A 12,581-nucleotide genomic window follows, 5' to 3' on the forward strand; every position below is an offset into this window, starting at 1 on the left:
CACACACAGCCCTAACCCCTAGAAACCACCCCTATCATACCGCGAGCAGGCTAACCCACTTAACCGCAAGCAGGCTTACCCACAAACTCCAAATTTACATACTATTAATCCATATATATCAGGCCCTCAAGCCCAAGAAAATTAGTAATCGACTATATCATGTCTATGTTATCTCAATCGATTTTCAGGTGTAGGAAAATTTCGAAACATGAAAATTTCAAAATGCGATATCTCTGCGAAAAAAAATGATATTTGAGCAAACAAAATGCCATTTGAAAACAGAAGGCTTGTATTTAAAGATACCATCCTTTAATTTTGGTAAAAGAAAACATCTGCAAGGGTACATAACCTCAAATATGGGCAAAAATGGAGTTTTTTGCACTTTTAGGTTAGGATATCTCGAAAACCAGAGCAGATAGAGCAATTCTGAGGCCAGATTTGGATTCAGCGCATCATAAACCTTCGGAAATATATAGTCTGGTTTCTGGGTCTGAATGTTGGTTAAATTTTGTCGGCCTGTGTAATCATGTACGCGCTTCGCTAATGTGTTGGTTGCTCCGCTTAGCAGCTCAAAATCATACGACTAAATAAAGATAGCGAAAAAACTTATAGACAAAAATGTTCACAAAAGAATGCTCTATAAAAAAGCTCTAAAGTATATTTTCCATAAAATCTATAAAAAAGAAGTTATTACGCTTTAAAAAAATTGATCCCTTAATTTTTCGCGTAATTTTGTTTATAACTTTTTTATTATTAATTTTACAAAAAAAAATTTTGTTGTATTTAACAAAATTTTCGTAACTTTCGAAATTCACGAGATAATCGCAAAAACTAGTTGCACCCTTATTTCCAAGATGGCGGCCGCGGGACACAACCCCCGACCACGAAAACTCAAATTTAAGTTCACAGTGATGGGCTTTACATAATAAAACCATAAACTCGCATCCTCCTAAAATTATGAAGTTAAATGCTCTTTTGACTGGACTATATGTTTTACAATGAAATCCATTAGAGACTGTAGCTTTCGTCTAAACACTCTTGCAGTAATGTCATGCCTATCAGTAGCTGATTGCCCAGTATATAAATTATTCTTAATATCATCCCATTTCGGATTGCATGTGAAAGTTATGAATAAGTCGGGTCGACCATAATTTCTGACGTAACACATTGCATCTTGGGCGTATTAATGCATATGCCTTGGACTGCCTGTATACGATGAAGGTAATATTACCATTTGACCAATGTTATTAACGTTGGTATCGTTGTTAATTGCACATCGTAAATGTATGTATTCGTCACAGCGTAATTTTCTTTGGTTGAATCTAATGTAATTCAATCGTTCTGTTTCTATTTTCGCATATATGTCAACAATATACTGATGAAATAATTTACGACACTTTAAATTGTGATTCTCTTGATTTTCTCTTATCATGATTCTGTATGCATAATAATTCATTGCGCTTACAGTTTTATTTGTTTCTTGACCATTTGCTGGATTTATTTGTTTTATATCAATCGAATAACCATCTTCACCACGACAGAACATAAGAGGATATTGTAATGCATCATATTTTCGATGCGTTTCATCAACACGTTGCAATGTATCATTTCTTCTTTGCAAAACAATATCTCTTGGTTGAAATTCATCTCCAGATATAACAATTGCAACCTCGTTGCTTGAAGTTGGTTGATTGTATCTTCCACGATGTTCGCCGGCAGGCATTTTATTTGGATCAATTTTAATTTTATAATTATCACATGACAATCTTTCGATTGTTGTTTTAAAACTTTGCACCAAAACATTGTGTGTGTGTAATAAATCTTGTAACTCTCACATAATGACTCTGTTTATATTTCTGGAAGATGCACACCGTGCTTCACGTTCAACATCGTTGTCATTAATGAAATAAATTTGCAAAAATTTTGACTCTTGATCGGGTAGTGGTAGTAATGAACCTAATAAGTGATATGATATGCTTGCCCTTGAATCTGAAAAAAGCCATAATTTGTGTCCATAAAATCTAATGATTCGTTAGATGTGTCAGCGAATGTTGTTGAACGTTGAAGTTTATGTATTACCTTGAACGTTGGCATGAAGTTATCGGTTATAATTTTTCCAGCACCAAAAGATGTCATTTGAAAACATGAATTATATGCGGAAATTTTTTCAAGAAAATGTTTGGAATCGCAGGAAAAGTTCGTTTACCAGACATACAATATCCGCCCGAACCATTAGCTACATTATTATCGGGAACGTCACCCGATTCCAAACATTTTCTTGAAAAAACATTTTCCCCCCACAACATATGGCTCAAAATGCTTTACGCACACATATGAGTTGTCGGGTGGAAGATGCACCGCCGTCGGGATTTTCAAGTTGTCCCTCCACTTTGCCACTTCCTCCGGATCCTTTGGGAACGAAAACAGGCGTTTCTCGTCCTGCGAGCATCCGCGTACGCGACACAACCTATCACTAATTTTTTTTTTTAATTTTCAATTTTTTGATTTTAATTAATTTTTTATTACGCACGGGGTTTTGAAAAAAAAGCTAAATTTGTACCGCACTTTAAACACACATAATACTCACTTGCTGTTAAATTTTCCGAATTGCCTTTTACGCTGTTAACTATTGGTGAAAAATGTGTCAGTGGTGAAATTGTCTTCGCGAGACGAGTACCCCTCGAAAATGAACACTTTCCTGTCATTAAGACTTCTCTATTCATTAACGTTCTCTGTCACACGGGGACGCAAATGAAGGAATGAAAACAAAATGTATAAAGTGGTGTGCGGTATTCGTAAACAATCCGGTGCAAGCCATGAGCATTCCCTTTGTTCTTACAAAATGTATAAAATGGTGTGCGATGCTCGTAAACAAACTGGTGCAAGCCAAGAGCGTTCCCTTTGTTCTTTTTGGTATATCTCGTTTGACGTAAGCCCAACAACAACTTCTGTCAAATTCTCTGACAGCCGAATAAGTGTTTTCTTCTATAGCAAAACCAGAGAATGTTAATGCAATGAGAAGGAGCAAATGTTAAATGAGCTTTTTTCGAGTTCTAATTTGTAGATTCATAATAAGGTCATTTCAAATTAAACTTTCCTCACGAGGTGGGAATTGCAGATATTTACCACGCGAGTGACGCGAGTGGAGGGTTTCTATATTTACTTACCACGCTAGGACAGGAATTCAGATATTTTCTGCGTTTACCAAACTACTGAGGAAGTTCATAAGATTTTTCGGCACACTACTAAGGAAATCGAAGCGAATAAATTTGCGATTAACACGTTGACTGCCGAGCGAAATTTGCTGGTTATCACACAGCGCCGCAAGTGTGCATCACCACCACACCAAAAACAATGCGCCGGCACCCATTGCCCGGCGCGGCGCCATTGAAAAGCCATGCGCCGGGCAATGGGTGCCGGCGCGGCAGTCAACGTGTTAAGAAGGCCGCGCGGCAGTTAGTTTGTGGTGCAGAAGCTAAAGTCGGCGGAATTATTCGTTTTGTTTCTTGGCACGTATTTAATTCAGGTTCAAGTCCTGAAGTCATATTTTTTTCTTGCACATTTTTTTTTTACAATTCAAACCAGGAAAGTTTGGTAAATTTTTTGAGTTTATTTTAATTAAAATTTTTTTTAAAATACTGTTTTTTTTTGTATTTTATAAATGGAAATTTCTTTTCGGTATAAAATAGTTCATACTGGATATGACCTGATTTTTATATAAATCAATCAAAACAGAAAATATGTACATATGTCTATAATCTATTTCATCAAATCCAAATTATATTGATGAGAAAATATCATTCTAATATCCGTCCAGAAAGCCAAACGCGCATACACAGATGCATATGCATATAATTACGCATACAAACTTTCAACTAACGCAGAATATGTGCATATAAAACTGCGAATGGAATAAATGAGTGATTTAGAAAAGTTTATTAGTAATTGTAGTTTAGCATAATCGTGAAAGACTTGTTGTGTATGCAGTACACCGTCCCATATTTGACTCAGGTTCAAGTCCTGTACACAGTTTTTTTTTTCGATATTTTTATTTCATTTTTTATATTTGGTTTAATTAGAATTGATTTAAAATAGTATATTCAGGTTTTTCTAATACCTGTTATTTAGAAATTTATTTTCTATATAACATTATTCATACTCTTTTTGAATTTATATGTAAAACAGCCATAAAGGCAATCATATGAATATGCATTCCTATATTTAATCTCTTCAGTCAAATCTGAACTACTTACATACACATATTGATGAGAAAATATTCTAATATCCATGGATGGATCCAGAAAGCCAAACGCGCATACACGCATATGTATATAAATATATATAAATATATACATACAAACCTTCAACGAACGCAAAATGTATGCATACAAAAAACAACTGCGACCGTCTTCTTGCCCGTCAGTGAAAAGATGGGATATGTATACCCTATGAGCAAAAAGAACCGGGAAGGTGATGTTGACTGTTTCCTTCGATTGCCAAGGCATAGTCCACCATGAGTACCTTCCATCGGGCCAGACAGTCAATAGAGAATATTATTTATCCGTTTTGAAACCTTAGAGAGATGCTGTGTGTTGCAAACCGCCGGAAATGTGAGCAAACAATTCTCAGATTTTGCATGATGATAACGCGCCATCGCACTGATCAAAGAGAATACAAATCGGCCTGCCGGGGGTGTTTGGAGGACTGGGTTAAACGTTGGCACATGTGTGTTGCTTCAGACGGGTCATATTTTGAAGGAGATAATATAAATTGGCCTTAAATTTAACTCTGTTTTGTTTAATTTAAACATTCCCGGTACTTTCTGATCATAAGTACATATATGCGGCTTTGCGGACAGCAATGTGTGATTCGCTGGAAATCGCATTAACTCGCGACTGTCGCACAGTTAGAAGACATATTTACATACATATAAGGGTGCATACATACATACGGAGCCGCGGCCACTCGACATGACAAAAATTCAAGATTTATCAAATATTGGCAAATAATTCCGCGCGAAATATTCCAATATTGACTATTTTCGAATGGTCGCGAAAATTGGCATATGGGCGGCTCGTTTTATGAATGAAATTGAAATATGAGCTCTAACTTATGAATGAACTTTTTGTTTTGTTCTAAATTGTTCAGCGCCGTCGCTGATAGAATCATGGCCGCTGCGACTGCGTCTACGAATGTATTTTTTTTTTGTAGTCGCTAGGCTTAGATTTTAGCTTTGGGCGACATGCGCATGTGAGGTATGTGTTTTTGTTGTGTTCTTGAACATTTTAGAATGTGTGGTGGCAAAGCGGCCATCGCGTTGCGCTTGCTGTTGCTTTTGCGTCTATCAAAGTACATATTGTGTTTTTGTAAGTACAATATTAGGAATATCGACTGGTGAAAGACAAAAGTACACGGAAGCAAGAAGGGAGCGCTGTGCTCGCGCATATATGCATGAATGTATGAACGTGCATGGATATAGTAACATATGAATACAATTATTTTGTAGGAAGTTTAGAAGGCAAGTAGGTATATATGTATGCATATATGCTAGGACATAAAGTGGGTATATATACATACATAGAGCAGAATTGTTTTTGCACTTGTTAGGAAGAAACTCGTTCACTAGTGCGTATGTGTATTTGATTTCTTGTAAGAATGTGATGTGCTGTGACGTGTGTACATACATAAGTCAAGGTTATTTGGGCATTCTTGCATATGTGATATGATGTTCTTGCGCTTGTGCATTATGGTTTTTCATATACAAATGCACATACATACATATGTATGTAAATGCTGTCGAATACATAAACTTTAAATTGACATACAATATAAAATAAGTGTTGATTTATCTTAAACCGTTCTTTTTTTCTGAATGCAAATACCTCCTATTGACATGTACATACATATTATGTACTTATGTATGTATATTATCATATACCGTCATTTATTTACATATAAAGTATACGTTCATTTATGTACATATGTGTGTAATGAAAAACTTCATGAATTATACTAAGTTTCCACCGCAGCCGGAGTTTGGGTTCTCTGCCGCTATCGTGTTCTTAGCGCAAACACTAAACAAAACACCTGTCAAATCCCATACAAAATTAAAACACAACTCCATACCTGAACCCACTTTTCAAAGCGTGTTTTGTTGGGTTTGCGTCTAATATAATTATTAAGTGGTGGCAATGTTGCTCATTTTCCTCATTTATTATTGCATTCTTATCGAAACATGGCAACAATGATTGCAATTTGTCAATATGACATTTGATTGACGCACCGGCTATCCATTTGGTGAATCTTGCTCAAACGACTGTTATATATATCAAACAACAGGTAAAAAACCGAGTGTTAAGCGAATAGAGGCTACTGGTGATGCGCCAATTCCGCAATATGGACCGGGAATAGTTTTACACGAACATTATTTATATACGGTTGGGGGAACAACTGGCTATGATTACTCTTGTGATGTGCATCGCTTAAATTTGCGCACACGAGTGTGGGAATGCGTATATATCTGTCGTCCAGATATACGCGAAGATCCAGAGGGTCGTTATCGTCACGAAGTTGTCTACGATGGGCAATACATATAGTATATGTGCTGGGTGGTGTACATCGAATTTAGTGTATGATTTACAACGCATCCCTGCATTTAATTTAATTTCAAACCGATGGGAACATTTCGTCACATTACCCGATCGAACATCACAAACAAATCTAACAATCGAGCGACAAAATTCCGGATATCCAAACCCACGAAAGTGCTTTTCCTGCGTACAGCACACGAAATCGAATGGTGAGGTCGAAGCATTCATTACGGGAGGCTTGCAGGTGCGTAATAATTAAATTTAGTATTATTAAATTATATTTGAAGTTGGATATCCCTTTTCCATTTGCAGGCCGATCAAGTATATTTTTCAGATATATGGAGATTAAATTTTACTACTAAGCAATGGACACTTATAAAAACAGCCTCTCTACCAAAAGCTTTGTACTTCCATGCCGCAGCGCACAGTCAAAATGGTTGTATGTACATATTCGGTGGTATTGAATATGATGAAAAACGTATACGACGGTGCAATGACCTTTATAAAATGTGGATGACCATACCATTATTAAGTGAAATTCGCTGGGAGGCAGTGTTACATTACAGACCAAATCTCAAATTGAATGGCCACTCACAGCTGCTTAAAATGGGCATACCATTGCGCTTTGCACAGAGATTGTGGCATTCTTCAAAAGCCAAATGATTATACAATAAATGAAGAGATATATGGTATGGTATGTCATGTAACGATCAATAAGAAGCGACAATTTTTATGTTTCATTCTAGACATAAAAGCATAATTATTGTTTGCTAACCATTTAGGAATGACATAGTTTCATATGGAAGAAATGGAACCAAGAGAATAAACATAATAAAATAAGACATTAATAATGAGTAAAAATAAAAAAGCTAATTAATATGAAAATAAGAGTAATTATTTTTATACGCTACATATGTGTACGAGCAGTTGTGGCGATTTTTTTTACAATATGGTTCATACACTCAATGGATGCTCAGATCACGAATTCTAGAAAATTGTATCATAAGAGTGGAAGCAGGATCAAGTGGCCAATCGGGCAACCAGATGAACACCAAATTTAAAAGGATAATAGTCTGCCGTCTGATTTAAAGTTCGTATCCATGAGTCTATGCATAATTAAATTCGCTTTTTCCAGATTAACGATATAAACAAATTATTTTCAATAAAGAAAAGATACCAAGTTTTTAAATCAAGGCGGCAGTAATGTGCTAAATAGAGATTGACCTCGAATACCTGCAGTTTTTTTCTGCATACAGAGCAATTGCCACGCGCTTTTTTAGTGAAATCGGGTTTCGATAGTTCGAAGAAGAAGAAGGTCTTTGTGATTAGTCGTGTAATTAGAGCGCTCCTATAAAATTCTTAATTTTACCAAGGATATTCGAAGAGATAAAAAGTTTCAACATTGGAAGCGGATGTTGAAGTGTTGGTGATTGCTGTTGTGGTGTGGCAGAACTGCTGGACAAGTTTTTAAATCAAGGCGGCAGTAATGTGCTAAATAGAGATTGACCTCGAATGCCTGCAGTTTTTTTCTGCATACAGAGCAATTGCCACGCGCTTTTTTAGTGAAATCGGGTTTCGATAGTTCGAAGAAGAAGAAGGTCTTTGTGATTAGTCGTGTAATTAGAGCGCTCCTATAAAATTCTTAATTTTACCAAGGATATTCGAAGAGATAAAAAGTTTCAACATTGGAAGCGGATGTTGAAGTGTTGGTGATTGCTGTTGTGGTGTGGCAGAACTGCTGGACAAGCGAGTTGGCGAAAATTATTAAATTAAAGAGATTCGCCTGGTGGTGGCGTTTCTGAATGTCCTTTTTGATCATTATTCGCGCGGAGAAATTAACTGAGAACTGAAATCAAGGCGACATCTAGCGGCAGGAAGGAGTACTGTGATAATAGGTTAGTGTATAAGCTAAGTGAGGTGAATTATCATCCTACAGACCGTAACACCCATTCTATTGAGAAGGGACAATACATTTGTCGCAATAACAAGTTGCTCCGAAACTCTGCGAGTCGAATACATGCGTTACTGAAGTAAGTTTACGAGCCTTTGATTGTTTAGTGAGACTTGGGAACTTCATCAAGATCGGTGTATCTCCTGTCTTTTATTGAGCGGAACAGCGAAGGTGAAATTGTCTGAGATTTACATTTTGGCGCGTTCAATCAACATAACCTCAAATTATTAGCTCTATACATAACATAACAACAAATAGAATTTAGGTAATAGCGTAGCGCCACCTACTGGCGGGTAGCAGAACGAATTTGTATACGAGTAGTTACAGAAGTTAAAGGTGTAACGTATCAAAGGCATTGCCACCTAGTAGTAGTTACTAAATAATAATTATTTTATAATTGTTAATACTTGCAAGTTGACAAAATGCATCGAACTCCTACTTCAAGTAATGCGGCTAAGAGAAGAGTTACCGAATTATCTCCGGATCTTTCACTGCAAGATGTAATGACAGCCATACGTGGAATTGAAACCAACCTAAATAAGCAATTAGAGCGATTAGCTTCTAAACAAGACATACAAGATTTAAAAGAGTCAATGGGATTGGAAATTGAAAAGCTAAAGGCTGAAAACGAATCCCTTAAACTAGAAGTACAAAAATTAAAAAAAGACAGGGAATTGGAACAAAAAGAAATACTACGCCTTGTTGACCAAAGTAAGCGAAATAGGTTATTTTTTAAAGGCGTTACAAAAGATGAAAAACCAACACTAGCTGTTCAAAAATTATGCGAAGATAAGCTTAGTCTGCATCACATTAAAATAAGAGAGGCACGTTCATTATACGATAAAGATAATAAGTGCAATATAATAGCAGAGTTTGAAACCGTGGAAATGGCAGGAGATATCCTTAAAAACGCTAGAATGTTGCGAGGCTCGGATATATATATTGAAAAGGACCTTAGCTCTGAAAGGCACCAAAATAGAAAAGTGCTATTGCAGTTAAAACAAAAGCTCTTGACCTTAAGTAGAACACATAAGATATTCGTAAGGAATGATAGCATGAATATTGACGGCAAATGGATGTCATACAATACTAATAAATTACTTATGTGTGAGGGACAGCCGGCAGAGAAAATTCTTATTCACTACTTTGGTATAAACGTGTCAAAAATTGATATTACATATATTATCACTCTTTGTTAGAGAAAATAAATTCAAAAAACTAAAGAATTGTACTAAAGTAACCGAAAAATTAAATGTGATAACCAGCAGTGATGAACTTTTAGAAAATCGTAATCAATTAACTAATATTAATATTGTGTCGTATAACATTAACGGCTTAGCAAACAAAACGTTATATAAAGATTTTTTTGATTACATTTGTTCGTTTGATGTTTTTATCTTGTTAGAAACGCATGTTGAAACGGAAAATTTTGAAAAATATTTTAAATTCTTCAAGGGGTTTACTCTGTTTTGGAGATCAGCAGAACGACGTTGTCATTATGGACGGGCAAGTGGTGGTCTCCTTTATGGCATTAAAAAAGACTTAGAAAATGTTGATGTCAGATATTCGTTTAAGTGTTTAGACTGTTTAGACGTAATCGAATTTTGTGTGGCGGAAAAAACTGTAAACTTGATTCCATTATATTTGAAGGGTAATAACTGGATACATGATTTTGAAATTGTAAAAGAAAGTTTTGTTCAAAATGATTTTGTAAATGGTGTTGTAATCGGTGACCTTAATGTACGAATTGGAGACTTACAAGTAAATATGGACGAAATCTTACTAAATGATATTGTAGGAGGAAAAGCAGATAGGAATTCAAGAGACAAAAAAATCAATAGAGGTGGGAGGCAGTTCATAGAGTTCTGTATAAATAATGGTCTAATCAGAGAATGTTAATGCAATGAGAAGGTGCAAATGTTACTGTAAGCTTTTTTTAGTACAATTGAGATCTGAAAGATTTGTAATAAGGTCATTTAGCACACCGAGTTTATAGACACCTCACTGACTTTTGCCCACACAAAAATTAGAAACACCACACATCTTTCACCTCAACACACAAACATTAGAAACACCACACATCTTTCACCTCAACACACAACACATTTCTCACCTCGACATTAAACCAATTAAATTTGTACTATTTTCGTATTTTTGAAATAATAAGCGAATACGTAAAATTTATTACATAATTTTTTTTTTCAATTACATTAAAAAAAAAAAAAAAACGATTTTAAAAAATAAAATTTATAAAAAAAAGTTTGCACCGGGAATTGAACTCGAGTCTAACATGTGGCGTGGAAAAATAGGCGGTGCGTTTATTTCTTCGACTGCTTATTTTTTGACCATTTTGTTACTTTTGAAATGATAAGCGGATACATAAAATTTATTACAAATTTTTTTACGATTACATTAAAAAAATAAAAATTAAAAACGAAAAAAAAAAAATTCCACCGAGAATTGATGGCGAGTCACGTGGGGAGGATAAATACATTAAACTAATTAAATTTTTACTATTTTCGTATTTTTGAAATAATAAGCGAATACGTAAAATTTATTACATAATTTTTTTTTCAATTACATTAAAAAAAAAACGATTTAAAAAAAAAAATGTATAAGAAAAAGTTTGCGCCGGGAATTGAACTCGAGTCTAACATGTGGCGAGGAAAAATAGGCGGTGCATTTATTTCTTCGACTGCTTATTTTTTTACCATTTTGTTACTTTTGAAATGATAAGCGGATACATAAAATTTATTAAAAATTTTTTACGATTACATTAAAAAAAAACACATTTAAAAAAAAAAAAAATTGGCGCCGAGAATTGATGCCGGTCACATGGGGAGGATAAATACGCAGTGCGTTTATTTCTGCGCCTGCGTTGTGAACCAAGGTTTTGTGCATGCGCGCGACGCGAATTAATTTTAATAAAGTTCTGAAAGTAATTCATGAAGTTTTTCATTGCACACATATGCACATAAATGAACGTATACTTTATATGTAAATAAATGATGGTATATGAAATATACATAAGTACATAATATGTATGTACATGTCAATAAGAGGTATTTGCATTAAGAAAAAAAAAACGGTTTAAGATAAATCAACACTTATTTTATATTGTACATATGTCAATTTATAGTTTATGTATTCGACAGCATTTACATACATATGTGGGTATGTACATTTGTATATGAAAAACAATAATGCACAAGCGCAAGAACATCATCTTCCTTTCATACATATGTACATATGCATGTATGCCCAAATAACCTTGACTTATGTATGTACACAAGGCACAGCACATCACATTCTTACAAGACAAATACACATACGCACTAGCGAGTTTCTTCCTAACAAGTGCAAAAACAATTCTGCTCTATGTATGTATTATGTCCTAGCATATATACATACATATATACCTACTTGCCTTCTAAACTTCCTACAAAATAATTGTATTCATATGTTACTACATCCATGCACGTTCATACATTCATGCATATGTATATGCGCGAGCACAGCGCTCCCTTCTTGCTTCCGTGTACTTTTGTCTTTCACCAGTCGATATTCCTAATATTGTACTTACAAAAACACGATATGTACTTTGATAGACGCAAAAGCAACAGCAAGCGCAACGCCATGGCCGCTTTGCCACCGCACATTCTAAAATGTTCTAGAACACAACAAAAACACATACCTCACATGCGCATGTCGCCCAAAGCTAAAATCTAAGCCTAGCGACTACAAAAACAAAATACATTCGTAGACGCAGTCGCAGCGGCCATGATTCTATCAGCGACGGCGCTGAACAATTTAGAACAAAACAAAAAGTTCATTCATAAGTTAGAGCTCATATTTCAATTTCATTCATAAAACGAGCCGCCCATATGCCAATTTTCGCGACCATTCGAAAATAGTCAATATTGGAATATTTCGCGTGGAATTATTTGCCAATATTTGATAAATCTCAAATTTTTGTCATGTCGAGTGGCCGCGGCTCCGTATGTATGTATGCACCCTTATATGTATGTAAATATGTCTTC

General features: G+C 35.2%; 1 pseudogene; it reads left to right on the forward strand.

Moving 5' to 3' along the window:
* The first annotated feature begins 6,278 nt into the window (after positions 1–6,278).
* On the forward strand, positions 6,279–7,294 carry LOC129250530 (kelch domain-containing protein 10 homolog; annotated as a pseudogene).
* The last annotated feature ends 5,287 nt before the right edge of the window (positions 7,295–12,581 follow it).

Source organism: Anastrepha obliqua, chromosome 6 (genome assembly GCF_027943255.1).
Source record: "Anastrepha obliqua isolate idAnaObli1 chromosome 6, idAnaObli1_1.0, whole genome shotgun sequence".
In the NCBI taxonomy this organism is placed as follows: Eukaryota; Metazoa; Arthropoda; class Insecta; order Diptera; family Tephritidae; genus Anastrepha; species Anastrepha obliqua.